The 26463-nt window shown below is 52.8% G+C and overlaps 20 non-coding genes across 20 annotated transcripts; all 20 read left to right on the top strand.

Annotated features, from left to right (window-relative positions):
- Positions 1-297: 297 nt before the first annotated feature.
- On the top strand, positions 298-416 carry LOC126224910 (5S ribosomal RNA). Its single transcript, XR_007543600.1, has one exon. It is a non-coding gene; the product is annotated as a 5S ribosomal RNA (ribosomal RNA).
- Positions 417-1663: 1247 nt separating this feature from the next.
- On the top strand, positions 1664-1782 carry LOC126224909 (5S ribosomal RNA). Its single transcript, XR_007543599.1, has one exon. It is a non-coding gene; the product is annotated as a 5S ribosomal RNA (ribosomal RNA).
- Positions 1783-3030: 1248 nt separating this feature from the next.
- On the top strand, positions 3031-3149 carry LOC126224907 (5S ribosomal RNA). The gene has a single exon (XR_007543597.1). It is a non-coding gene; the product is annotated as a 5S ribosomal RNA (ribosomal RNA).
- A 1248-nt stretch (positions 3150-4397) lies between these two features.
- LOC126224906 (5S ribosomal RNA) lies at positions 4398-4516 on the top strand. The gene has a single exon (XR_007543596.1). It is a non-coding gene; the product is annotated as a 5S ribosomal RNA (ribosomal RNA).
- A 1247-nt stretch (positions 4517-5763) lies between these two features.
- LOC126224905 (5S ribosomal RNA) lies at positions 5764-5882 on the top strand. The gene has a single exon (XR_007543595.1). It is a non-coding gene; the product is annotated as a 5S ribosomal RNA (ribosomal RNA).
- A 1247-nt stretch (positions 5883-7129) lies between these two features.
- Positions 7130-7248, top strand: LOC126224904 (5S ribosomal RNA). Its single transcript, XR_007543594.1, has one exon. It is a non-coding gene; the product is annotated as a 5S ribosomal RNA (ribosomal RNA).
- Positions 7249-8496: 1248 nt separating this feature from the next.
- LOC126224903 (5S ribosomal RNA) lies at positions 8497-8615 on the top strand. Its single transcript, XR_007543593.1, has one exon. It is a non-coding gene; the product is annotated as a 5S ribosomal RNA (ribosomal RNA).
- A 1248-nt stretch (positions 8616-9863) lies between these two features.
- LOC126224902 (5S ribosomal RNA) lies at positions 9864-9982 on the top strand. The gene has a single exon (XR_007543592.1). It is a non-coding gene; the product is annotated as a 5S ribosomal RNA (ribosomal RNA).
- Positions 9983-11230: 1248 nt separating this feature from the next.
- On the top strand, positions 11231-11349 carry LOC126224900 (5S ribosomal RNA). Its single transcript, XR_007543591.1, has one exon. It is a non-coding gene; the product is annotated as a 5S ribosomal RNA (ribosomal RNA).
- A 1248-nt stretch (positions 11350-12597) lies between these two features.
- On the top strand, positions 12598-12716 carry LOC126224899 (5S ribosomal RNA). Its single transcript, XR_007543590.1, has one exon. It is a non-coding gene; the product is annotated as a 5S ribosomal RNA (ribosomal RNA).
- A 1250-nt stretch (positions 12717-13966) lies between these two features.
- LOC126224898 (5S ribosomal RNA) lies at positions 13967-14085 on the top strand. The gene has a single exon (XR_007543589.1). It is a non-coding gene; the product is annotated as a 5S ribosomal RNA (ribosomal RNA).
- A 1248-nt stretch (positions 14086-15333) lies between these two features.
- LOC126224897 (5S ribosomal RNA) lies at positions 15334-15452 on the top strand. Its single transcript, XR_007543588.1, has one exon. It is a non-coding gene; the product is annotated as a 5S ribosomal RNA (ribosomal RNA).
- Positions 15453-16700: 1248 nt separating this feature from the next.
- Positions 16701-16819, top strand: LOC126224918 (5S ribosomal RNA). The gene has a single exon (XR_007543606.1). It is a non-coding gene; the product is annotated as a 5S ribosomal RNA (ribosomal RNA).
- A 1248-nt stretch (positions 16820-18067) lies between these two features.
- On the top strand, positions 18068-18186 carry LOC126224917 (5S ribosomal RNA). Its single transcript, XR_007543605.1, has one exon. It is a non-coding gene; the product is annotated as a 5S ribosomal RNA (ribosomal RNA).
- Positions 18187-19434: 1248 nt separating this feature from the next.
- LOC126224916 (5S ribosomal RNA) lies at positions 19435-19553 on the top strand. Its single transcript, XR_007543604.1, has one exon. It is a non-coding gene; the product is annotated as a 5S ribosomal RNA (ribosomal RNA).
- A 1249-nt stretch (positions 19554-20802) lies between these two features.
- Positions 20803-20921, top strand: LOC126224908 (5S ribosomal RNA). The gene has a single exon (XR_007543598.1). It is a non-coding gene; the product is annotated as a 5S ribosomal RNA (ribosomal RNA).
- A 1248-nt stretch (positions 20922-22169) lies between these two features.
- Positions 22170-22288, top strand: LOC126224896 (5S ribosomal RNA). Its single transcript, XR_007543587.1, has one exon. It is a non-coding gene; the product is annotated as a 5S ribosomal RNA (ribosomal RNA).
- A 1248-nt stretch (positions 22289-23536) lies between these two features.
- On the top strand, positions 23537-23657 carry LOC126224915 (5S ribosomal RNA). Its single transcript, XR_007543603.1, has one exon. It is a non-coding gene; the product is annotated as a 5S ribosomal RNA (ribosomal RNA).
- A 1265-nt stretch (positions 23658-24922) lies between these two features.
- LOC126224914 (5S ribosomal RNA) lies at positions 24923-25043 on the top strand. Its single transcript, XR_007543602.1, has one exon. It is a non-coding gene; the product is annotated as a 5S ribosomal RNA (ribosomal RNA).
- A 1268-nt stretch (positions 25044-26311) lies between these two features.
- Positions 26312-26431, top strand: LOC126224911 (5S ribosomal RNA). The gene has a single exon (XR_007543601.1). It is a non-coding gene; the product is annotated as a 5S ribosomal RNA (ribosomal RNA).
- Positions 26432-26463: the final 32 nt, after the last annotated feature.

The following is a 26463-nucleotide window of genomic DNA, read 5'->3' as shown; positions in this document are numbered from 1 at the left end:
GACACTGCCACACCCCGCGCGGTCCCCCCGCCGCCCGGCCACGCGCAAGCCCCACAAGATGCGTCGCCCGCGAGTGTCGGAGGCCGCACGCACCAACCAAACGAATGATAGACAGGCGGTGCAACGAGCAGCTGTGCTGTGTTGTGCGTCTCACCCACGTGGCGGCGCGCCGCACTGCGCGTCGCCTTCGAGGTGGAAGGACGTGCTTTGCGTCAAATGTGCCACGGAAAACGGCGATTGCGTGTGTTGGGAGAAGGGGCGAATGCTTCTTCTGCCGTGCGGCTACGTTATAAGGACGCCAACGGCCATACCATGTTGAATACACCGGTTCTCGTCCGATCACCGAAGTTAAGCAACATCGGGCCCGGTTAGTACTTGGATGGGTGACCGCCTGGGAACACCGGGTGCTGTTGGCTCTATCTCATTTTTTAACTTTTACGTCGCCACACCTGCGAGGCCTCTTTTTCATACTAACTTTCAGGTGTGACAAAGATGCTTCCACAAGCATTTTAAAGTACTGTATCAAACGTAAGATACGAAACTACAGTAATGAACTCAGTTTGAGCAAGAATGCGCGAAACAAGAGTGCTAGAACGCCTCGAAAATAACAACACACTACGAATCGACAGATGAGTTCTGAAATACGTCAGGGCCTACTGTTTAGTAGCAGTGGTAAATTCCACAAAGTAAATAAATAAACAAAAAGGAAGGAAAAAAAAAAAAAAATCTGCCGTTCTCGTCCGATCACCGAAGTCAAGCAACAACGTTAGTACTCGGATCGGTGACCGCCTGGGAACTCTGGCTGCCTTCATTTTTTGCTTTTTAGTCGCTACCCCTGCCAGCCCTCTTTTCATGCTGCCTTTGCGATGTGACAAAGATGTTTCCACAGTGATTTAAAACTGTTGTATTAAGCATAAGGTACGATGTTAAGAAACTCAGTTTGAAGAAGAGTGTGCCTAGGAAGATTTCCAAAGTGTCTCTGGAAATAACAAAACAGTATGAAACGGCGAAAGTGTTCCGGAATACGACGGGGCTTATTGTTTTGGATGCTTTGTCGAACCTCCTGTGTCTTCTGTCCTTGTTTCCATGGCACGCCACAGCGCTGCTCTAGTAGCTCCCAACGGCCGCCCACGGCGTCTCGGACACGCCGGTCAGGCCCGCGCCCGTCTCGCAGATGTTTGTCGTGCTTGTGCCGTATATGGACCGCGACCCGAGCGGCAGCGAGCGGCAGTCGAGCAAAGTCGAGACAAGTCGGGACGGAAGGGGAGGGGACAGGCGAGAGTGCACCGCGCAAATTACGCAAATATCTGAAAAGCGCGGCGCGGCGTGTGTCAGGCAGGTGAGAAAGCTTCCGTCGGTCCAGCAGGACACTGCCACACCCCGCGCGGTCCCCCCGCCGCCCGGCCACGCGCAAGCCCCACAAGATGCGTCGCCCGCGAGTGTCGGAGGCCGCACGCACCAACCAAACGAATGATAGACAGGCGGTGCAACGAGCAGCTGTGCTGTGTTGTGCGTCTCACCCACGTGGCGGCGCGCCGCACTGCGCGTCGCCTTCGAGGTGGAAGGACGTGCTTTGCGTCAAATGTGCCACGGAAAACGGCGATTGCGTGTGTTGGGAGAAGGGGCGAATGCTTCTTCTGCCGTGCGGCTACGTTATAAGGACGCCAACGGCCATACCATGTTGAATACACCGGTTCTCGTCCGATCACCGAAGTTAAGCAACATCGGGCCCGGTTAGTACTTGGATGGGTGACCGCCTGGGAACACCGGGTGCTGTTGGCTCTATCTCATTTTTTAACTTTTACGTCGCCACACCTGCGAGGCCTCTTTTTCATACTAACTTTCAGGTGTGACAAAGATGCTTCCACAAGCATTTTAAAGTACTGTATCAAACGTAAGATACGAAACTACAGTAATGAACTCAGTTTGAGCAAGAATGCGCGAAACAAGAGTGCTAGAACGCCTCGAAAATAACAACACACTACGAATCGACAGATGAGTTCTGAAATACGTCAGGGCCTACTGTTTAGTAGCAGTGGTAAATTCCACAAAGTAAATAAATAAACAAAAAGGAAGGAAAAAAAAAAAAAAATCTGCCGTTCTCGTCCGATCACCGAAGTCAAGCAACAACGTTAGTACTCGGATCGGTGACCGCCTGGGAACTCTGGCTGCCTTCATTTTTTGCTTTTTAGTCGCTACCCCTGCCAGCCCTCTTTTCATGCTGCCTTTGCGATGTGACAAAGATGTTTCCACAGTGATTTAAAACTGTTGTATTAAGCATAAGGTACGATGTTAAGAAACTCAGTTTGAAGAAGAGTGTGCCTAGGAAGATTTCCAAAGTGTCTCTGGAAATAACAAAACAGTATGAAACGGCGAAAGTGTTCCGGAATACGACGGGGCTTATTGTTTTGGATGCTTTGTCGAACCTCCTGTGTCTTCTGTCCTTGTTTCCATGGCACGCCACAGCGCTGCTCTAGTAGCTCCCAACGGCCGCCCACGGCGTCTCGGACACGCCGGTCAGGCCCGCGCCCGTCTCGCAGATGTTTGTCGTGCTTGTGCCGTCATATGGACCGCGACCCGAGCGGCAGCGAGCGGCAGTCGAGCAAAGTCGAGACAAGTCGGGACGGAAGGGGAGGGGACAGGCGAGAGTGCACCGCGCAAATTACGCAAATATCTGAAAAGCGCGGCGCGGCGTGTGTCAGGCAGGTGAGAAAGCTTCCGTCGGTCCAGCAGGACACTGCCACACCCCGCGCGGTCCCCCCGCCGCCCGGCCACGCGCAAGCCCCACAAGATGCGTCGCCCGCGAGTGTCGGAGGCCGCACGCACCAACCAAACGAATGATAGACAGGCGGTGCAACGAGCAGCTGTGCTGTGTTGTGCGTCTCACCCACGTGGCGGCGCGCCGCACTGCGCGTCGCCTTCGAGGTGGAAGGACGTGCTTTGCGTCAAATGTGCCACGGAAAACGGCGATTGCGTGTGTTGGGAGAAGGGGCGAATGCTTCTTCTGCCGTGCGGCTACGTTATAAGGACGCCAACGGCCATACCATGTTGAATACACCGGTTCTCGTCCGATCACCGAAGTTAAGCAACATCGGGCCCGGTTAGTACTTGGATGGGTGACCGCCTGGGAACACCGGGTGCTGTTGGCTCTATCTCATTTTTTAACTTTTACGTCGCCACACCTGCGAGGCCTCTTTTTCATACTAACTTTCAGGTGTGACAAAGATGCTTCCACAAGCATTTTAAAGTACTGTATCAAACGTAAGATACGAAACTACAGTAATGAACTCAGTTTGAGCAAGAATGCGCGAAACAAGAGTGCTAGAACGCCTCGAAAATAACAACACACTACGAATCGACAGATGAGTTCTGAAATACGTCAGGGCCTACTGTTTAGTAGCAGTGGTAAATTCCACAAAGTAAATAAATAAACAAAAAGGAAGGAAAAAAAAAAAAAAATCTGCCGTTCTCGTCCGATCACCGAAGTCAAGCAACAACGTTAGTACTCGGATCGGTGACCGCCTGGGAACTCTGGCTGCCTTCATTTTTTGCTTTTTAGTCGCTACCCCTGCCAGCCCTCTTTTCATGCTGCCTTTGCGATGTGACAAAGATGTTTCCACAGTGATTTAAAACTGTTGTATTAAGCATAAGGTACGATGTTAAGAAACTCAGTTTGAAGAAGAGTGTGCCTAGGAAGATTTCCAAAGTGTCTCTGGAAATAACAAAACAGTATGAAACGGCGAAAGTGTTCCGGAATACGACGGGGCTTATTGTTTTGGATGCTTTGTCGAACCTCCTGTGTCTTCTGTCCTTGTTTCCATGGCACGCCACAGCGCTGCTCTAGTAGCTCCCAACGGCCGCCCACGGCGTCTCGGACACGCCGGTCAGGCCCGCGCCCGTCTCGCAGATGTTTGTCGTGCTTGTGCCGTCATATGGACCGCGACCCGAGCGGCAGCGAGCGGCAGTCGAGCAAAGTCGAGACAAGTCGGGACGGAAGGGGAGGGGACAGGCGAGAGTGCACCGCGCAAATTACGCAAATATCTGAAAAGCGCGGCGCGGCGTGTGTCAGGCAGGTGAGAAAGCTTCCGTCGGTCCAGCAGGACACTGCCACACCCCGCGCGGTCCCCCCGCCGCCCGGCCACGCGCAAGCCCCACAAGATGCGTCGCCCGCGAGTGTCGGAGGCCGCACGCACCAACCAAACGAATGATAGACAGGCGGTGCAACGAGCAGCTGTGCTGTGTTGTGCGTCTCACCCACGTGGCGGCGCGCCGCACTGCGCGTCGCCTTCGAGGTGGAAGGACGTGCTTTGCGTCAAATGTGCCACGGAAAACGGCGATTGCGTGTGTTGGGAGAAGGGGCGAATGCTTCTTCTGCCGTGCGGCTACGTTATAAGGACGCCAACGGCCATACCATGTTGAATACACCGGTTCTCGTCCGATCACCGAAGTTAAGCAACATCGGGCCCGGTTAGTACTTGGATGGGTGACCGCCTGGGAACACCGGGTGCTGTTGGCTCTATCTCATTTTTTAACTTTTACGTCGCCACACCTGCGAGGCCTCTTTTTCATACTAACTTTCAGGTGTGACAAAGATGCTTCCACAAGCATTTTAAAGTACTGTATCAAACGTAAGATACGAAACTACAGTAATGAACTCAGTTTGAGCAAGAATGCGCGAAACAAGAGTGCTAGAACGCCTCGAAAATAACAACACACTACGAATCGACAGATGAGTTCTGAAATACGTCAGGGCCTACTGTTTAGTAGCAGTGGTAAATTCCACAAAGTAAATAAATAAACAAAAAGGAAGGAAAAAAAAAAAAAATCTGCCGTTCTCGTCCGATCACCGAAGTCAAGCAACAACGTTAGTACTCGGATCGGTGACCGCCTGGGAACTCTGGCTGCCTTCATTTTTTGCTTTTTAGTCGCTACCCCTGCCAGCCCTCTTTTCATGCTGCCTTTGCGATGTGACAAAGATGTTTCCACAGTGATTTAAAACTGTTGTATTAAGCATAAGGTACGATGTTAAGAAACTCAGTTTGAAGAAGAGTGTGCCTAGGAAGATTTCCAAAGTGTCTCTGGAAATAACAAAACAGTATGAAACGGCGAAAGTGTTCCGGAATACGACGGGGCTTATTGTTTTGGATGCTTTGTCGAACCTCCTGTGTCTTCTGTCCTTGTTTCCATGGCACGCCACAGCGCTGCTCTAGTAGCTCCCAACGGCCGCCCACGGCGTCTCGGACACGCCGGTCAGGCCCGCGCCCGTCTCGCAGATGTTTGTCGTGCTTGTGCCGTCATATGGACCGCGACCCGAGCGGCAGCGAGCGGCAGTCGAGCAAAGTCGAGACAAGTCGGGACGGAAGGGGAGGGGACAGGCGAGAGTGCACCGCGCAAATTACGCAAATATCTGAAAAGCGCGGCGCGGCGTGTGTCAGGCAGGTGAGAAAGCTTCCGTCGGTCCAGCAGGACACTGCCACACCCCGCGCGGTCCCCCCGCCGCCCGGCCACGCGCAAGCCCCACAAGATGCGTCGCCCGCGAGTGTCGGAGGCCGCACGCACCAACCAAACGAATGATAGACAGGCGGTGCAACGAGCAGCTGTGCTGTGTTGTGCGTCTCACCCACGTGGCGGCGCGCCGCACTGCGCGTCGCCTTCGAGGTGGAAGGACGTGCTTTGCGTCAAATGTGCCACGGAAAACGGCGATTGCGTGTGTTGGGAGAAGGGGCGAATGCTTCTTCTGCCGTGCGGCTACGTTATAAGGACGCCAACGGCCATACCATGTTGAATACACCGGTTCTCGTCCGATCACCGAAGTTAAGCAACATCGGGCCCGGTTAGTACTTGGATGGGTGACCGCCTGGGAACACCGGGTGCTGTTGGCTCTATCTCATTTTTTAACTTTTACGTCGCCACACCTGCGAGGCCTCTTTTTCATACTAACTTTCAGGTGTGACAAAGATGCTTCCACAAGCATTTTAAAGTACTGTATCAAACGTAAGATACGAAACTACAGTAATGAACTCAGTTTGAGCAAGAATGCGCGAAACAAGAGTGCTAGAACGCCTCGAAAATAACAACACACTACGAATCGACAGATGAGTTCTGAAATACGTCAGGGCCTACTGTTTAGTAGCAGTGGTAAATTCCACAAAGTAAATAAATAAACAAAAAGGAAGGAAAAAAAAAAAAAATCTGCCGTTCTCGTCCGATCACCGAAGTCAAGCAACAACGTTAGTACTCGGATCGGTGACCGCCTGGGAACTCTGGCTGCCTTCATTTTTTGCTTTTTAGTCGCTACCCCTGCCAGCCCTCTTTTCATGCTGCCTTTGCGATGTGACAAAGATGTTTCCACAGTGATTTAAAACTGTTGTATTAAGCATAAGGTACGATGTTAAGAAACTCAGTTTGAAGAAGAGTGTGCCTAGGAAGATTTCCAAAGTGTCTCTGGAAATAACAAAACAGTATGAAACGGCGAAAGTGTTCCGGAATACGACGGGGCTTATTGTTTTGGATGCTTTGTCGAACCTCCTGTGTCTTCTGTCCTTGTTTCCATGGCACGCCACAGCGCTGCTCTAGTAGCTCCCAACGGCCGCCCACGGCGTCTCGGACACGCCGGTCAGGCCCGCGCCCGTCTCGCAGATGTTTGTCGTGCTTGTGCCGTCATATGGACCGCGACCCGAGCGGCAGCGAGCGGCAGTCGAGCAAAGTCGAGACAAGTCGGGACGGAAGGGGAGGGGACAGGCGAGAGTGCACCGCGCAAATTACGCAAATATCTGAAAAGCGCGGCGCGGCGTGTGTCAGGCAGGTGAGAAAGCTTCCGTCGGTCCAGCAGGACACTGCCACACCCCGCGCGGTCCCCCCGCCGCCCGGCCACGCGCAAGCCCCACAAGATGCGTCGCCCGCGAGTGTCGGAGGCCGCACGCACCAACCAAACGAATGATAGACAGGCGGTGCAACGAGCAGCTGTGCTGTGTTGTGCGTCTCACCCACGTGGCGGCGCGCCGCACTGCGCGTCGCCTTCGAGGTGGAAGGACGTGCTTTGCGTCAAATGTGCCACGGAAAACGGCGATTGCGTGTGTTGGGAGAAGGGGCGAATGCTTCTTCTGCCGTGCGGCTACGTTATAAGGACGCCAACGGCCATACCATGTTGAATACACCGGTTCTCGTCCGATCACCGAAGTTAAGCAACATCGGGCCCGGTTAGTACTTGGATGGGTGACCGCCTGGGAACACCGGGTGCTGTTGGCTCTATCTCATTTTTTAACTTTTACGTCGCCACACCTGCGAGGCCTCTTTTTCATACTAACTTTCAGGTGTGACAAAGATGCTTCCACAAGCATTTTAAAGTACTGTATCAAACGTAAGATACGAAACTACAGTAATGAACTCAGTTTGAGCAAGAATGCGCGAAACAAGAGTGCTAGAACGCCTCGAAAATAACAACACACTACGAATCGACAGATGAGTTCTGAAATACGTCAGGGCCTACTGTTTAGTAGCAGTGGTAAATTCCACAAAGTAAATAAATAAACAAAAAGGAAGGAAAAAAAAAAAAAAATCTGCCGTTCTCGTCCGATCACCGAAGTCAAGCAACAACGTTAGTACTCGGATCGGTGACCGCCTGGGAACTCTGGCTGCCTTCATTTTTTGCTTTTTAGTCGCTACCCCTGCCAGCCCTCTTTTCATGCTGCCTTTGCGATGTGACAAAGATGTTTCCACAGTGATTTAAAACTGTTGTATTAAGCATAAGGTACGATGTTAAGAAACTCAGTTTGAAGAAGAGTGTGCCTAGGAAGATTTCCAAAGTGTCTCTGGAAATAACAAAACAGTATGAAACGGCGAAAGTGTTCCGGAATACGACGGGGCTTATTGTTTTGGATGCTTTGTCGAACCTCCTGTGTCTTCTGTCCTTGTTTCCATGGCACGCCACAGCGCTGCTCTAGTAGCTCCCAACGGCCGCCCACGGCGTCTCGGACACGCCGGTCAGGCCCGCGCCCGTCTCGCAGATGTTTGTCGTGCTTGTGCCGTCATATGGACCGCGACCCGAGCGGCAGCGAGCGGCAGTCGAGCAAAGTCGAGACAAGTCGGGACGGAAGGGGAGGGGACAGGCGAGAGTGCACCGCGCAAATTACGCAAATATCTGAAAAGCGCGGCGCGGCGTGTGTCAGGCAGGTGAGAAAGCTTCCGTCGGTCCAGCAGGACACTGCCACACCCCGCGCGGTCCCCCCGCCGCCCGGCCACGCGCAAGCCCCACAAGATGCGTCGCCCGCGAGTGTCGGAGGCCGCACGCACCAACCAAACGAATGATAGACAGGCGGTGCAACGAGCAGCTGTGCTGTGTTGTGCGTCTCACCCACGTGGCGGCGCGCCGCACTGCGCGTCGCCTTCGAGGTGGAAGGACGTGCTTTGCGTCAAATGTGCCACGGAAAACGGCGATTGCGTGTGTTGGGAGAAGGGGCGAATGCTTCTTCTGCCGTGCGGCTACGTTATAAGGACGCCAACGGCCATACCATGTTGAATACACCGGTTCTCGTCCGATCACCGAAGTTAAGCAACATCGGGCCCGGTTAGTACTTGGATGGGTGACCGCCTGGGAACACCGGGTGCTGTTGGCTCTATCTCATTTTTTAACTTTTACGTCGCCACACCTGCGAGGCCTCTTTTTCATACTAACTTTCAGGTGTGACAAAGATGCTTCCACAAGCATTTTAAAGTACTGTATCAAACGTAAGATACGAAACTACAGTAATGAACTCAGTTTGAGCAAGAATGCGCGAAACAAGAGTGCTAGAACGCCTCGAAAATAACAACACACTACGAATCGACAGATGAGTTCTGAAATACGTCAGGGCCTACTGTTTAGTAGCAGTGGTAAATTCCACAAAGTAAATAAATAAACAAAAAGGAAGGAAAAAAAAAAAAAAATCTGCCGTTCTCGTCCGATCACCGAAGTCAAGCAACAACGTTAGTACTCGGATCGGTGACCGCCTGGGAACTCTGGCTGCCTTCATTTTTTGCTTTTTAGTCGCTACCCCTGCCAGCCCTCTTTTCATGCTGCCTTTGCGATGTGACAAAGATGTTTCCACAGTGATTTAAAACTGTTGTATTAAGCATAAGGTACGATGTTAAGAAACTCAGTTTGAAGAAGAGTGTGCCTAGGAAGATTTCCAAAGTGTCTCTGGAAATAACAAAACAGTATGAAACGGCGAAAGTGTTCCGGAATACGACGGGGCTTATTGTTTTGGATGCTTTGTCGAACCTCCTGTGTCTTCTGTCCTTGTTTCCATGGCACGCCACAGCGCTGCTCTAGTAGCTCCCAACGGCCGCCCACGGCGTCTCGGACACGCCGGTCAGGCCCGCGCCCGTCTCGCAGATGTTTGTCGTGCTTGTGCCGTCATATGGACCGCGACCCGAGCGGCAGCGAGCGGCAGTCGAGCAAAGTCGAGACAAGTCGGGACGGAAGGGGAGGGGACAGGCGAGAGTGCACCGCGCAAATTACGCAAATATCTGAAAAGCGCGGCGCGGCGTGTGTCAGGCAGGTGAGAAAGCTTCCGTCGGTCCAGCAGGACACTGCCACACCCCGCGCGGTCCCCCCGCCGCCCGGCCACGCGCAAGCCCCACAAGATGCGTCGCCCGCGAGTGTCGGAGGCCGCACGCACCAACCAAACGAATGATAGACAGGCGGTGCAACGAGCAGCTGTGCTGTGTTGTGCGTCTCACCCACGTGGCGGCGCGCCGCACTGCGCGTCGCCTTCGAGGTGGAAGGACGTGCTTTGCGTCAAATGTGCCACGGAAAACGGCGATTGCGTGTGTTGGGAGAAGGGGCGAATGCTTCTTCTGCCGTGCGGCTACGTTATAAGGACGCCAACGGCCATACCATGTTGAATACACCGGTTCTCGTCCGATCACCGAAGTTAAGCAACATCGGGCCCGGTTAGTACTTGGATGGGTGACCGCCTGGGAACACCGGGTGCTGTTGGCTCTATCTCATTTTTTAACTTTTACGTCGCCACACCTGCGAGGCCTCTTTTTCATACTAACTTTCAGGTGTGACAAAGATGCTTCCACAAGCATTTTAAAGTACTGTATCAAACGTAAGATACGAAACTACAGTAATGAACTCAGTTTGAGCAAGAATGCGCGAAACAAGAGTGCTAGAACGCCTCGAAAATAACAACACACTACGAATCGACAGATGAGTTCTGAAATACGTCAGGGCCTACTGTTTAGTAGCAGTGGTAAATTCCACAAAGTAAATAAATAAACAAAAAGGAAGGAAAAAAAAAAAAAAATCTGCCGTTCTCGTCCGATCACCGAAGTCAAGCAACAACGTTAGTACTCGGATCGGTGACCGCCTGGGAACTCTGGCTGCCTTCATTTTTTGCTTTTTAGTCGCTACCCCTGCCAGCCCTCTTTTCATGCTGCCTTTGCGATGTGACAAAGATGTTTCCACAGTGATTTAAAACTGTTGTATTAAGCATAAGGTACGATGTTAAGAAACTCAGTTTGAAGAAGAGTGTGCCTAGGAAGATTTCCAAAGTGTCTCTGGAAATAACAAAACAGTATGAAACGGCGAAAGTGTTCCGGAATACGACGGGGCTTATTGTTTTGGATGCTTTGTCGAACCTCCTGTGTCTTCTGTCCTTGTTTCCATGGCACGCCACAGCGCTGCTCTAGTAGCTCCCAACGGCCGCCCACGGCGTCTCGGACACGCCGGTCAGGCCCGCGCCCGTCTCGCAGATGTTTGTCGTGCTTGTGCCGTCATATGGACCGCGACCCGAGCGGCAGCGAGCGGCAGTCGAGCAAAGTCGAGACAAGTCGGGACGGAAGGGGAGGGGACAGGCGAGAGTGCACCGCGCAAATTACGCAAATATCTGAAAAGCGCGGCGCGGCGTGTGTCAGGCAGGTGAGAAAGCTTCCGTCGGTCCAGCAGGACACTGCCACACCCCGCGCGGTCCCCCCGCCGCCCGGCCACGCGCAAGCCCCACAAGATGCGTCGCCCGCGAGTGTCGGAGGCCGCACGCACCAACCAAACGAATGATAGACAGGCGGTGCAACGAGCAGCTGTGCTGTGTTGTGCGTCTCACCCACGTGGCGGCGCGCCGCACTGCGCGTCGCCTTCGAGGTGGAAGGACGTGCTTTGCGTCAAATGTGCCACGGAAAACGGCGATTGCGTGTGTTGGGAGAAGGGGCGAATGCTTCTTCTGCCGTGCGGCTACGTTATAAGGACGCCAACGGCCATACCATGTTGAATACACCGGTTCTCGTCCGATCACCGAAGTTAAGCAACATCGGGCCCGGTTAGTACTTGGATGGGTGACCGCCTGGGAACACCGGGTGCTGTTGGCTCTATCTCATTTTTTAACTTTTACGTCGCCACACCTGCGAGGCCTCTTTTTCATACTAACTTTCAGGTGTGACAAAGATGCTTCCACAAGCATTTTAAAGTACTGTATCAAACGTAAGATACGAAACTACAGTAATGAACTCAGTTTGAGCAAGAATGCGCGAAACAAGAGTGCTAGAACGCCTCGAAAATAACAACACACTACGAATCGACAGATGAGTTCTGAAATACGTCAGGGCCTACTGTTTAGTAGCAGTGGTAAATTCCACAAAGTAAATAAATAAACAAAAAGGAAGGAAAAAAAAAAAAAAATCTGCCGTTCTCGTCCGATCACCGAAGTCAAGCAACAACGTTAGTACTCGGATCGGTGACCGCCTGGGAACTCTGGCTGCCTTCATTTTTTGCTTTTTAGTCGCTACCCCTGCCAGCCCTCTTTTCATGCTGCCTTTGCGATGTGACAAAGATGTTTCCACAGTGATTTAAAACTGTTGTATTAAGCATAAGGTACGATGTTAAGAAACTCAGTTTGAAGAAGAGTGTGCCTAGGAAGATTTCCAAAGTGTCTCTGGAAATAACAAAACAGTATGAAACGGCGAAAGTGTTCCGGAATACGACGGGGCTTATTGTTTTGGATGCTTTGTCGAACCTCCTGTGTCTTCTGTCCTTGTTTCCATGGCACGCCACAGCGCTGCTCTAGTAGCTCCCAACGGCCGCCCACGGCGTCTCGGACACGCCGGTCAGGCCCGCGCCCGTCTCGCAGATGTTTGTCGTGCTTGTGCCGTCATATGGACCGCGACCCGAGCGGCAGCGAGCGGCAGTCGAGCAAAGTCGAGACAAGTCGGGACGGAAGGGGAGGGGACAGGCGAGAGTGCACCGCGCAAATTACGCAAATATCTGAAAAGCGCGGCGCGGCGTGTGTCAGGCAGGTGAGAAAGCTTCCGTCGGTCCAGCAGGACACTGCCACACCCCGCGCGGTCCCCCCGCCGCCCGGCCACGCGCAAGCCCCACAAGATGCGTCGCCCGCGAGTGTCGGAGGCCGCACGCACCAACCAAACGAATGATAGACAGGCGGTGCAACGAGCAGCTGTGCTGTGTTGTGCGTCTCACCCACGTGGCGGCGCGCCGCACTGCGCGTCGCCTTCGAGGTGGAAGGACGTGCTTTGCGTCAAATGTGCCACGGAAAACGGCGATTGCGTGTGTTGGGAGAAGGGGCGAATGCTTCTTCTGCCGTGCGGCTACGTTATAAGGACGCCAACGGCCATACCATGTTGAATACACCGGTTCTCGTCCGATCACCGAAGTTAAGCAACATCGGGCCCGGTTAGTACTTGGATGGGTGACCGCCTGGGAACACCGGGTGCTGTTGGCTCTATCTCATTTTTTAACTTTTACGTCGCCACACCTGCGAGGCCTCTTTTTCATACTAACTTTCAGGTGTGACAAAGATGCTTCCACAAGCATTTTAAAGTACTGTATCAAACGTAAGATACGAAACTACAGTAATGAACTCAGTTTGAGCAAGAATGCGCGAAACAAGAGTGCTAGAACGCCTCGAAAATAACAACACACTACGAATCGACAGATGAGTTCTGAAATACGTCAGGGCCTACTGTTTAGTAGCAGTGGTAAATTCCACAAAGTAAATAAATAAACAAAAAGGAAGGAAAAAAAAAAAAAAATCTGCCGTTCTCGTCCGATCACCGAAGTCAAGCAACAACGTTAGTACTCGGATCGGTGACCGCCTGGGAACTCTGGCTGCCTTCATTTTTTGCTTTTTAGTCGCTACCCCTGCCAGCCCTCTTTTCATGCTGCCTTTGCGATGTGACAAAGATGTTTCCACAGTGATTTAAAACTGTTGTATTAAGCATAAGGTACGATGTTAAGAAACTCAGTTTGAAGAAGAGTGTGCCTAGGAAGATTTCCAAAGTGTCTCTGGAAATAACAAAACAGTATGAAACGGCGAAAGTGTTCCGGAATACGACGGGGCTTATTGTTTTGGATGCTTTGTCGAACCTCCTGTGTCTTCTGTCCTTGTTTCCATGGCACGCCACAGCGCTGCTCTAGTAGCTCCCAACGGCCGCCCACGGCGTCTCGGACACGCCGGTCAGGCCCGCGCCCGTCTCGCAGATGTTTGTCGTGCTTGTGCCGTCATATGGACCGCGACCCGAGCGGCAGCGAGCGGCAGTCGAGCAAAGTCGAGACAAGTCGGGACGGAAGGGGAGGGGACAGGCGAGAGTGCACCGCGCAAATTACGCAAATATCTGAAAAGCGCGGCGCGGCGTGTGTCAGGCAGGTGAGAAAGCTTCCGTCGGTCCAGCAGGACACTGCCACACCCCGCGCGGTCCCCCCGCCGCCCGGCCACGCGCAAGCCCCACAAGATGCGTCGCCCGCGAGTGTCGGAGGCCGCACGCACCAACCAAACGAATGATAGACAGGCGGTGTGCAACGAGCAGCTGTGCTGTGTTGTGCGTCTCACCCACGTGGCGGCGCGCCGCACTGCGCGTCGCCTTCGAGGTGGAAGGACGTGCTTTGCGTCAAATGTGCCACGGAAAACGGCGATTGCGTGTGTTGGGAGAAGGGGCGAATGCTTCTTCTGCCGTGCGGCTACGTTATAAGGACGCCAACGGCCATACCATGTTGAATACACCGGTTCTCGTCCGATCACCGAAGTTAAGCAACATCGGGCCCGGTTAGTACTTGGATGGGTGACCGCCTGGGAACACCGGGTGCTGTTGGCTCTATCTCATTTTTTAACTTTTACGTCGCCACACCTGCGAGGCCTCTTTTTCATACTAACTTTCAGGTGTGACAAAGATGCTTCCACAAGCATTTTAAAGTACTGTATCAAACGTAAGATACGAAACTACAGTAATGAACTCAGTTTGAGCAAGAATGCGCGAAACAAGAGTGCTAGAACGCCTCGAAAATAACAACACACTACGAATCGACAGATGAGTTCTGAAATACGTCAGGGCCTACTGTTTAGTAGCAGTGGTAAATTCCACAAAGTAAATAAATAAACAAAAAGGAAGGAAAAAAAAAAAAAAATCTGCCGTTCTCGTCCGATCACCGAAGTCAAGCAACAACGTTAGTACTCGGATCGGTGACCGCCTGGGAACTCTGGCTGCCTTCATTTTTTGCTTTTTAGTCGCTACCCCTGCCAGCCCTCTTTTCATGCTGCCTTTGCGATGTGACAAAGATGTTTCCACAGTGATTTAAAACTGTTGTATTAAGCATAAGGTACGATGTTAAGAAACTCAGTTTGAAGAAGAGTGTGCCTAGGAAGATTTCCAAAGTGTCTCTGGAAATAACAAAACAGTATGAAACGGCGAAAGTGTTCCGGAATACGACGGGGCTTATTGTTTTGGATGCTTTGTCGAACCTCCTGTGTCTTCTGTCCTTGTTTCCATGGCACGCCACAGCGCTGCTCTAGTAGCTCCCAACGGCCGCCCACGGCGTCTCGGACACGCCGGTCAGGCCCGCGCCCGTCTCGCAGATGTTTGTCGTGCTTGTGCCGTCATATGGACCGCGACCCGAGCGGCAGCGAGCGGCAGTCGAGCAAAGTCGAGACAAGTCGGGACGGAAGGGGAGGGGACAGGCGAGAGTGCACCGCGCAAATTACGCAAATATCTGAAAAGCGCGGCGCGGCGTGTGTCAGGCAGGTGAGAAAGCTTCCGTCGGTCCAGCAGGACACTGCCACACCCCGCGCGGTCCCCCCGCCGCCCGGCCACGCGCAAGCCCCACAAGATGCGTCGCCCGCGAGTGTCGGAGGCCGCACGCACCAACCAAACGAATGATAGACAGGCGGTGCAACGAGCAGCTGTGCTGTGTTGTGCGTCTCACCCACGTGGCGGCGCGCCGCACTGCGCGTCGCCTTCGAGGTGGAAGGACGTGCTTTGCGTCAAATGTGCCACGGAAAACGGCGATTGCGTGTGTTGGGAGAAGGGGCGAATGCTTCTTCTGCCGTGCGGCTACGTTATAAGGACGCCAACGGCCATACCATGTTGAATACACCGGTTCTCGTCCGATCACCGAAGTTAAGCAACATCGGGCCCGGTTAGTACTTGGATGGGTGACCGCCTGGGAACACCGGGTGCTGTTGGCTCTATCTCATTTTTTAACTTTTACGTCGCCACACCTGCGAGGCCTCTTTTTCATACTAACTTTCAGGTGTGACAAAGATGCTTCCACAAGCATTTTAAAGTACTGTATCAAACGTAAGATACGAAACTACAGTAATGAACTCAGTTTGAGCAAGAATGCGCGAAACAAGAGTGCTAGAACGCCTCGAAAATAACAACACACTACGAATCGACAGATGAGTTCTGAAATACGTCAGGGCCTACTGTTTAGTAGCAGTGGTAAATTCCACAAAGTAAATAAATAAACAAAAAGGAAGGAAAAAAAAAAAAAAATCTGCCGTTCTCGTCCGATCACCGAAGTCAAGCAACAACGTTAGTACTCGGATCGGTGACCGCCTGGGAACTCTGGCTGCCTTCATTTTTTGCTTTTTAGTCGCTACCCCTGCCAGCCCTCTTTTCATGCTGCCTTTGCGATGTGACAAAGATGTTTCCACAGTGATTTAAAACTGTTGTATTAAGCATAAGGTACGATGTTAAGAAACTCAGTTTGAAGAAGAGTGTGCCTAGGAAGATTTCCAAAGTGTCTCTGGAAATAACAAAACAGTATGAAACGGCGAAAGTGTTCCGGAATACGACGGGGCTTATTGTTTTGGATGCTTTGTCGAACCTCCTGTGTCTTCTGTCCTTGTTTCCATGGCACGCCACAGCGCTGCTCTAGTAGCTCCCAACGGCCGCCCACGGCGTCTCGGACACGCCGGTCAGGCCCGCGCCCGTCTCGCAGATGTTTGTCGTGCTTGTGCCGTCATATGGACCGCGACCCGAGCGGCAGCGAGCGGCAGTCGAGCAAAGTCGAGACAAGTCGGGACGGAAGGGGAGGGGACAGGCGAGAGTGCACCGCGCAAATTACGCAAATATCTGAAAAGCGCGGCGCGGCGTGTGTCAGGCAGGTGAGAAAGCTTCCGTCGGTCCAGCAGGACACTGCCACACCCCGCGCGGTCCCCCCGCCGCCCGGCCACGCGCAAGCCCCACAAGATGCGTCGCCCGCGAGTGTCGGAGGCCGCACGCACCAACCAAACGAATGATAGACAGGCGGTGCAACGAGCAGCTGTGCTGTGTTGTGCGTCTCACCCACGTGGCGGCGCGCCGCACTGCGCGTCGCCTTCGAGGTGGAAGGACGTGCTTTGCGTCAAATGTGCCACGGAAAACGGCGATTGCGTGTGTTGGGAGAAGGGGCGAATGCTTCTTCTGCCGTGCGGCTACGTTATAAGGACGCCAACGGCCATACCATGTTGAATACACCGGTTCTCGTCCGATCACCGAAGTTAAGCAACATCGGGCCCGGTTAGTACTTGGATGGGTGACCGCCTGGGAACACCGGGTGCTGTTGGCTCTATCTCATTTTTTAACTTTTACGTCGCCACACCTGCGAGGCCTCTTTTTCATACTAACTTTCAGGTGTGACAAAGATGCTTCCACAAGCATTTTAAAGTACTGTATCAAACGTAAGATACGAAACTACAGTAATGAACTCAGTTTGAGCAAGAATGCGCGAAACAAGAGTGCTAGAACGCCTCGAAAATAACAACACACTACGAATCGACAGATGAGTTCTGAAATACGTCAGGGCCTACTGTTTAGTAGCAGTGGTAAATTCCACAAAGTAAATAAATAAACAAAAAGGAAGGAAAAAAAAAAAAAAATCTGCCGTTCTCGTCCGATCACCGAAGTCAAGCAACAACGTTAGTACTCGGATCGGTGACCGCCTGGGAACTCTGGCTGCCTTCATTTTTTGCTTTTTAGTCGCTACCCCTGCCAGCCCTCTTTTCATGCTGCCTTTGCGATGTGACAAAGATGTTTCCACAGTGATTTAAAACTGTTGTATTAAGCATAAGGTACGATGTTAAGAAACTCAGTTTGAAGAAGAGTGTGCCTAGGAAGATTTCCAAAGTGTCTCTGGAAATAACAAAACAGTATGAAACGGCGAAAGTGTTCCGGAATACGACGGGGCTTATTGTTTTGGATGCTTTGTCGAACCTCCTGTGTCTTCTGTCCTTGTTTCCATGGCACGCCACAGCGCTGCTCTAGTAGCTCCCAACGGCCGCCCACGGCGTCTCGGACACGCCGGTCAGGCCCGCGCCCGTCTCGCAGATGTTTGTCGTGCTTGTGCCGTCATATGGACCGCGACCCGAGCGGCAGCGAGCGGCAGTCGAGCAAAGTCGAGACAAGTCGGGACGGAAGGGGAGGGGACAGGCGAGAGTGCACCGCGCAAATTACGCAAATATCTGAAAAGCGCGGCGCGGCGTGTGTCAGGCAGGTGAGAAAGCTTCCGTCGGTCCAGCAGGACACTGCCACACCCCGCGCGGTCCCCCCGCCGCCCGGCCACGCGCAAGCCCCACAAGATGCGTCGCCCGCGAGTGTCGGAGGCCGCACGCACCAACCAAACGAATGATAGACAGGCGGTGCAACGAGCAGCTGTGCTGTGTTGTGCGTCTCACCCACGTGGCGGCGCGCCGCACTGCGCGTCGCCTTCGAGGTGGAAGGACGTGCTTTGCGTCAAATGTGCCACGGAAAACGGCGATTGCGTGTGTTGGGAGAAGGGGCGAATGCTTCTTCTGCCGTGCGGCTACGTTATAAGGACGCCAACGGCCATACCATGTTGAATACACCGGTTCTCGTCCGATCACCGAAGTTAAGCAACATCGGGCCCGGTTAGTACTTGGATGGGTGACCGCCTGGGAACACCGGGTGCTGTTGGCTCTATCTCATTTTTTAACTTTTACGTCGCCACACCTGCGAGGCCTCTTTTTCATACTAACTTTCAGGTGTGACAAAGATGCTTCCACAAGCATTTTAAAGTACTGTATCAAACGTAAGATACGAAACTACAGTAATGAACTCAGTTTGAGCAAGAATGCGCGAAACAAGAGTGCTAGAACGCCTCGAAAATAACAACACACTACGAATCGACAGATGAGTTCTGAAATACGTCAGGGCCTACTGTTTAGTAGCAGTGGTAAATTCCACAAAGTAAATAAATAAACAAAAAGGAAGGAAAAAAAAAAAAAAATCTGCCGTTCTCGTCCGATCACCGAAGTCAAGCAACAACGTTAGTACTCGGATCGGTGACCGCCTGGGAACTCTGGCTGCCTTCATTTTTTGCTTTTTAGTCGCTACCCCTGCCAGCCCTCTTTTCATGCTGCCTTTGCGATGTGACAAAGATGTTTCCACAGTGATTTAAAACTGTTGTATTAAGCATAAGGTACGATGTTAAGAAACTCAGTTTGAAGAAGAGTGTGCCTAGGAAGATTTCCAAAGTGTCTCTGGAAATAACAAAACAGTATGAAACGGCGAAAGTGTTCCGGAATACGACGGGGCTTATTGTTTTGGATGCTTTGTCGAACCTCCTGTGTCTTCTGTCCTTGTTTCCATGGCACGCCACAGCGCTGCTCTAGTAGCTCCCAACGGCCGCCCACGGCGTCTCGGACACGCCGGTCAGGCCCGCGCCCGTCTCGCAGATGTTTGTCGTGCTTGTGCCGTCATATGGACCGCGACCCGAGCGGCAGCGAGCGGCAGTCGAGCAAAGTCGAGACAAGTCGGGACGGAAGGGGAGGGGACAGGCGAGAGTGCACCGCGCAAATTACGCAAATATCTGAAAAGCGCGGCGCGGCGTGTGTCAGGCAGGTGAGAAAGCTTCCGTCGGTCCAGCAGGACACTGCCACACCCCGCGCGGTCCCCCCGCCGCCCGGCCACGCGCAAGCCCCACAAGATGCGTCGCCCGCGAGTGTCGGAGGCCGCACGCACCAACCAAACGAATGATAGACAGGCGGTGCAACGAGCAGCTGTGCTGTGTTGTGCGTCTCACCCACGTGGCGGCGCGCCGCACTGCGCGTCGCCTTCGAGGTGGAAGGACGTGCTTTGCGTCAAATGTGCCACGGAAAACGGCGATTGCGTGTGTTGGGAGAAGGGGCGAATGCTTCTTCTGCCGTGCGGCTACGTTATAAGGACGCCAACGGCCATACCATGTTGAATACACCGGTTCTCGTCCGATCACCGAAGTTAAGCAACATCGGGCCCGGTTAGTACTTGGATGGGTGACCGCCTGGGAACACCGGGTGCTGTTGGCTCTATCTCATTTTTTAACTTTTACGTCGCCACACCTGCGAGGCCTCTTTTTCATACTAACTTTCAGGTGTGACAAAGATGCTTCCACAAGCATTTTAAAGTACTGTATCAAACGTAAGATACGAAACTACAGTAATGAACTCAGTTTGAGCAAGAATGCGCGAAACAAGAGTGCTAGAACGCCTCGAAAATAACAACACACTACGAATCGACAGATGAGTTCTGAAATACGTCAGGGCCTACTGTTTAGTAGCAGTGGTAAATTCCACAAAGTAAATAAATAAACAAAAAGGAAGGAAAAAAAAAAAAAAAATCTGCCGTTCTCGTCCGATCACCGAAGTCAAGCAACAACGTTAGTACTCGGATCGGTGACCGCCTGGGAACTCTGGCTGCCTTCATTTTTTGCTTTTTAGTCGCTACCCCTGCCAGCCCTCTTTTCATGCTGCCTTTGCGATGTGACAAAGATGTTTCCACAGTGATTTAAAACTGTTGTATTAAGCATAAGGTACGATGTTAAGAAACTCAGTTTGAAGAAGAGTGTGCCTAGGAAGATTTCCAAAGTGTCTCTGGAAATAACAAAACAGTATGAAACGGCGAAAGTGTTCCGGAATACGACGGGGCTTATTGTTTTGGATGCTTTGTCGAACCTCCTGTGTCTTCTGTCCTTGTTTCCATGGCACGCCACAGCGCTGCTCTAGTAGCTCCCAACGGCCGCCCACGGCGTCTCGGACACGCCGGTCAGGCCCGCGCCCGTCTCGCAGATGTTTGTCGTGCTTGTGCCGTCATATGGACCGCGACCCGAGCGGCAGCGAGCGGCAGTCGAGCAAAGTCGAGACAAGTCGGGACGGAAGGGGAGGGGACAGGCGAGAGTGCACCGCGCAAATTACGCAAATATCTGAAAAGCGCGGCGCGGCGTGTGTCAGGCAGGTGAGAAAGCTTCCGTCGGTCCAGCAGGACACTGCCACACCCCGCGCGGTCCCCCCGCCGCCCGGCCACGCGCAAGCCCCACAAGATGCGTCGCCCGCGAGTGTCGGAGGCCGCACGCACCAACCAAACGAATGATAGACAGGCGGTGCAACGAGCAGCTGTGCTGTGTTGTGCGTCTCACCCACGTGGCGGCGCGCCGCACTGCGCGTCGCCTTCGAGGTGGAAGGACGTGCTTTGCGTCAAATGTGCCACGGAAAACGGCGATTGCGTGTGTTGGGAGAAGGGGCGAATGCTTCTTCTGCCGTGCGGCTACGTTATAAGGACGCCAACGGCCATACCATGTTGAATACACCGGTTCTCGTCCGATCACCGAAGTTAAGCAACATCGGGCCCGGTTAGTACTTGGATGGGTGACCGCCTGGGAACACCGGGTGCTGTTGGCTCTATCTCATTTTTTAACTTTTACGTCGCCACACCTGCGAGGCCTCTTTTTCATACTAACTTTCAGGTGTGACAAAGATGCTTCCACAAGCATTTTAAAGTACTGTATCAAACGTAAGATACGAAACTACAGTAATGAACTCAGTTTGAGCAAGAATGCGCGAAACAAGAGTGCTAGAACGCCTCGAAAATAACAACACACTACGAATCGACAGATGAGTTCTGAAATACGTCAGGGCCTACTGTTTAGTAGCAGTGGTAAATTCCACAAAGTAAATAAATAAACAAAAAGGAAGGAAAAAAAAAAAAAAATCTGCCGTTCTCGTCCGATCACCGAAGTCAAGCAACAACGTTAGTACTCGGATCGGTGACCGCCTGGGAACTCTGGCTGCCTTCATTTTTTGCTTTTTAGTCGCTACCCCTGCCAGCCCTCTTTTCATGCTGCCTTTGCGATGTGACAAAGATGTTTCCACAGTGATTTAAAACTGTTGTATTAAGCATAAGGTACGATGTTAAGAAACTCAGTTTGAAGAAGAGTGTGCCTAGGAAGATTTCCAAAGTGTCTCTGGAAATAACAAAACAGTATGAAACGGCGAAAGTGTTCCGGAATACGACGGGGCTTATTGTTTTGGATGCTTTGTCGAACCTCCTGTGTCTTCTGTCCTTGTTTCCATGGCACGCCACAGCGCTGCTCTAGTAGCTCCCAACGGCCGCCCACGGCGTCTCGGACACGCCGGTCAGGCCCGCGCCCGTCTCGCAGATGTTTGTCGTGCTTGTGCCGTCATATGGACCGCGACCCGAGCGGCAGCGAGCGGCAGTCGAGCAAAGTCGAGACAAGTCGGGACGGAAGGGGAGGGGACAGGCGAGAGTGCACCGCGCAAATTACGCAAATATCTGAAAAGCGCGGCGCGGCGTGTGTCAGGCAGGTGAGAAAGCTTCCGTCGGTCCAGCAGGACACTGCCACACCCCGCGCGGTCCCCCCGCCGCCCGGCCACGCGCAAGCCCCACAAGATGCGTCGCCCGCGAGTGTCGGAGGCCGCACGCACCAACCAAACGAATGATAGACAGGCGGTGCAACGAGCAGCTGTGCTGTGTTGTGCGTCTCACCCACGTGGCGGCGCGCCGCACTGCGCGTCGCCTTCGAGGTGGAAGGACGTGCTTTGCGTCAAATGTGCCACGGAAAACGGCGATTGCGTGTGTTGGGAGAAGGGGCGAATGCTTCTTCTGCCGTGCGGCTACGTTATAAGGACGCCAACGGCCATACCATGTTGAATACACCGGTTCTCGTCCGATCACCGAAGTTAAGCAACATCGGGCCCGGTTAGTACTTGGATGGGTGACCGCCTGGGAACACCGGGTGCTGTTGGCTCTATCTCATTTTTTAACTTTTACGTCGCCACACCTGCGAGGCCTCTTTTTCATACTAACTTTCAGGTGTGACAAAGATGCTTCCACAAGCATTTTAAAGTACTGTATCAAACGTAAGATACGAAACTACAGTAATGAACTCAGTTTGAGCAAGAATGCGCGAAACAAGAGTGCTAGAACGCCTCGAAAATAACAACACACTACGAATCGACAGATGAGTTCTGAAATACGTCAGGGCCTACTGTTTAGTAGCAGTGGTAAATTCCACAAAGTAAATAAATAAACAAAAAGGAAGGAAAAAAAAAAAAAAATCTGCCGTTCTCGTCCGATCACCGAAGTCAAGCAACAACGTTAGTACTCGGATCGGTGACCGCCTGGGAACTCTGGCTGCCTTCATTTTTTGCTTTTTAGTCGCTACCCCTGCCAGCCCTCTTTTCATGCTGCCTTTGCGATGTGACAAAGATGTTTCCACAGTGATTTAAAACTGTTGTATTAAGCATAAGGTACGATGTTAAGAAACTCAGTTTGAAGAAGAGTGTGCCTAGGAAGATTTCCAAAGTGTCTCTGGAAATAACAAAACAGTATGAAACGGCGAAAGTGTTCCGGAATACGACGGGGCTTATTGTTTTGGATGCTTTGTCGAACCTCCTGTGTCTTCTGTCCTTGTTTCCATGGCACGCCACAGCGCTGCTCTAGTAGCTCCCAACGGCCGCCCACGGCGTCTCGGACACGCCGGTCAGGCCCGCGCCCGTCTCGCAGATGTTTGTCGTGCTTGTGCCGTCATATGGACCGCGACCCGAGCGGCAGCGAGCGGCAGTCGAGCAAAGTCGAGACAAGTCGGGACGGAAGGGGAGGGGACAGGCGAGAGTGCACCGCGCAAATTACGCAAATATCTGAAAAGCGCGGCGCGGCGTGTGTCAGGCAGGTGAGAAAGCTTCCGTCGGTCCAGCAGGACACTGCCACACCCCGCGCGGTCCCCCCGCCGCCCGGCCACGCGCAAGCCCCACAAGATGCGTCGCCCGCGAGTGTCGGAGGCCGCACGCACCAACCAAACGAATGATAGACAGGCGGTGCAACGAGCAGCTGTGCTGTGTTGTGCGTCTCACCCACGTGGCGGCGCGCCGCACTGCGCGTCGCCTTCGAGGTGGAAGGACGTGCTTTGCGTCAAATGTGCCACGGAAAACGGCGATTGCGTGTGTTGGGAGAAGGGGCGAATGCTTCTTCTGCCGTGCGGCTACGTTATAAGGACGCCAACGGCCATACCATGTTGAATACACCGGTTCTCGTCCGATCACCGAAGTTAAGCAAACATCGGGCCCGGTTAGTACTTGGATGGGTGACCGCCTGGGAACACCGGGTGCTGGTTGGCTCTATCTCATTTTTTAACTTTTACGTCGCCCACACCTGCGAGGCCTCTTTTTCATACTAACTTTCAGGTGTGACAAAGATGCTTCCACAAGCATTTTAAAGTACTGTATCAAACGTAAGATACGAAACTACAGTAATGAACTCAGTTTGAGCAAGAATGCGCGAAACAAGAGTGCTTAGAACGCCTCGAAAATAACAACACACTACGAATCGACAGATGAGTTCTGAAATACGTCAGGGCCTACTGTTTAGTAGCAGTGGTAAATTCCCACAAAGTAAATAAATAAACAAAAAGGAAGGAAAAAAAAAAAAAAAAATCTGCCGTTCTCGTCCGATCACCGAAGTCAAGCAACAACGTTAGTACTCGGATCGGTGACCGCCTGGGAACTCTGGCTGCCTTCATTTTTTGCTTTTTAGTCGCTACCCCTGCCAGCCCTCTTTTCATGCTGCCTTTGCGATGTGACAAGATGTTTCCACAGTGATTTAAAACTGTTGTATTAAGCATAAGGTACGATGTTAAGAAACTCAGTTTGAAGAAGAGTGTGCCCTAGGAAGATTTCCAAAGTGTCTCTGGAAATAACAAAACAGTATGAAACGGCGAAAGTGTTCCGGAATACGACGGGGGCTTATTGTTTTGGATGCTTTGTCGAACCTCCTGTGTCTTCTGTCCTTGTTTCCATGGCACGCCACAGCGCTGCTCTAGTAGCTCCCCAACGGCCGCCACGGCGTCTCGGACACGCCGGTCAGGCCCGCGCCCCGTCTCGCAGATGTTTGTCGTGCTTGTGCCGTCATATGGACCCGCGACCCGAGCGGCAGCGAGCGGCAGTCGAGCAAAGTCGAGACAAGTCGGGACGGAAGGGGAGGGGACAGGCGAGAGTGCACCGCGCAAATTACGCAAATATCTGAAAAGCGCGGGCGCGGCGTGTGTCAGGCAGGTGAGAAAGCTTCCGTCGGTCCAGCAGGACACTGCCACACCCCCGCGCGGTCCCCCCGCCGCCCCGGCCACGCGCAAGCCCCACAAGATGCGTCGCCCGCGAGTGTCGGAGGCCGCACGCACCAACCAAACCGAATGATAGACAGGCGGTGCAACGAGCAGCTGTGCTGTGTTGTGCGTCTCACCCACGTGGCGGCGCGCCGCACTGCGCGTCGCCTTCGAGGGTGGGAAGGACGTGCTTTGCGTCAAATGTGCCACGGAAAACGGCGATTGCGTGGTGTTGGGAGAAGGGGCGAATGCTTTCTTCTGCCGTGCGGGCTACGTTATAAGGACGCCAACGGCCATACCATGTTGAATACACCGGTTCTCGTCCGATCACCCGAAGTTAAGCAACATCGGGGCCCGGTTAGTACTTGGATGGGTGACCGCCTGGGAACACCGGGTGCTGTTGGCTCTATCTCATTTTTTAACTTTTACGTCGCCACACCTGCGGAGGCCTCTTTTTCATACTAACTTTCAGGTGTGACAAAGATGCTTCCCACAAGCATTTTAAAGTACTGTATCAAACGTAAGATACGAAACTACAGTAATGAACTCAGTTTGAGCAAGAATGCGCGAAACAAGAGTGCTAGAACGCCTCGAAAATAACAACACACTACGAATCGACAGATGAGTTCTGAAATACGTCAGGGCCTACTGTTTAGTAGCAGTGGTAAATTCCACAAAGTAAATAAATAAACAAAAAGGAAGGAAAAAAAAAAAAAAAAATCTGCCGTTTCTCGTCCGATCACCGAAGTCAAGCAACAACGTTAGTACTCGGATCGGTGACCGCCTGGGAACTCTGGGCTGCCTTCATTTTTTGCTTTTTAGTCGCTACCCCTGCCAGCCCTCTTTTCATGCTGCCTTTGCGATGTGACAAAGAATGTTTCCACAGTGATTTAAAACTGTTTGTATTAAGCATAAGGTACGATGTTAAGAAACTCAGTTTGAAGAAGAGTGTGCCTAGGAAGATTTCCAAAGTGTCTCTGGAAATAACAAAACAGTATGAAACGGCGAAAGTGTTCCGGAATACGACGGGGCTTATTGTTTTGGATGCTTTGTCGAACCTCCTGTGTCTTCTGTCCTTGTTTCCATGGCACGCCACAGCGCTGCTCTAGTAAGCTCCCAACGGCCGCCCACGGCGTCTCGGACACGCCCGGTCAGGGCCCGCGGCCCGTCTCGCAGATGTTTGTCGTGCTTGTGCCGTCATATGGACCGCGACCCGAGCGGCAGCGAGCGGCAGTCGGAGCAAAGTCGAGACAAGTCGGGACGGAAGGGGAGGGGACAGGCGAGAGTGCACCGCGCAAATTACGCAAATATCTGAAAAGCGCGGCGCGGCGTGTGTCAGGCAGGTGAGAAAGCTTCCGTCGGTCCAGCAGGGACACTGCCACACCCCGCCGGCGGTCCCCCCCCGCCCGCCCGGCCACGCGCAAGCCCCACAAGATGCGTCGCCCGCGAGTGTCGGAGGCCGCACGCACCAACCAAACGAATGATAGACAGGCGGTGCAACGAGCAGCTGTGCTGTGTTGTGCGTCTCACCCACGTGGCGGCGCGCCGCACTGCGCGTCGCCTTCGAGGTGGAAGGACGTGGCTTTGCGTCAAATGTGCCACGGAAAACGGCGATTGCGTGTGTTGGGAGAAGGGGCGAATGCTTCTTCTGCCGTGCGGCTACGTTATAAGGACGCCAACGGCCATACCATGTTGAATACACCGGTTTCTCGTCCGATCACCGAAGTTAAGCAACATCGGGCCCGGTTAGTACTTGGATGGGTGACCGCCTGGGAACACCGGGTGCTGTTGGCTCTATCTCATTTTTTAACTTTTACGTCGCCCAC

Source organism: Schistocerca nitens, unplaced genomic scaffold (assembly GCF_023898315.1).
Source record: "Schistocerca nitens isolate TAMUIC-IGC-003100 unplaced genomic scaffold, iqSchNite1.1 HiC_scaffold_278, whole genome shotgun sequence".
Taxonomy (NCBI): domain Eukaryota; kingdom Metazoa; phylum Arthropoda; class Insecta; order Orthoptera; family Acrididae; genus Schistocerca; species Schistocerca nitens.
The sequence above is the reverse complement of the archived record's forward strand: the minus strand, read 5'-3'. Positions and strand labels throughout refer to the sequence as shown.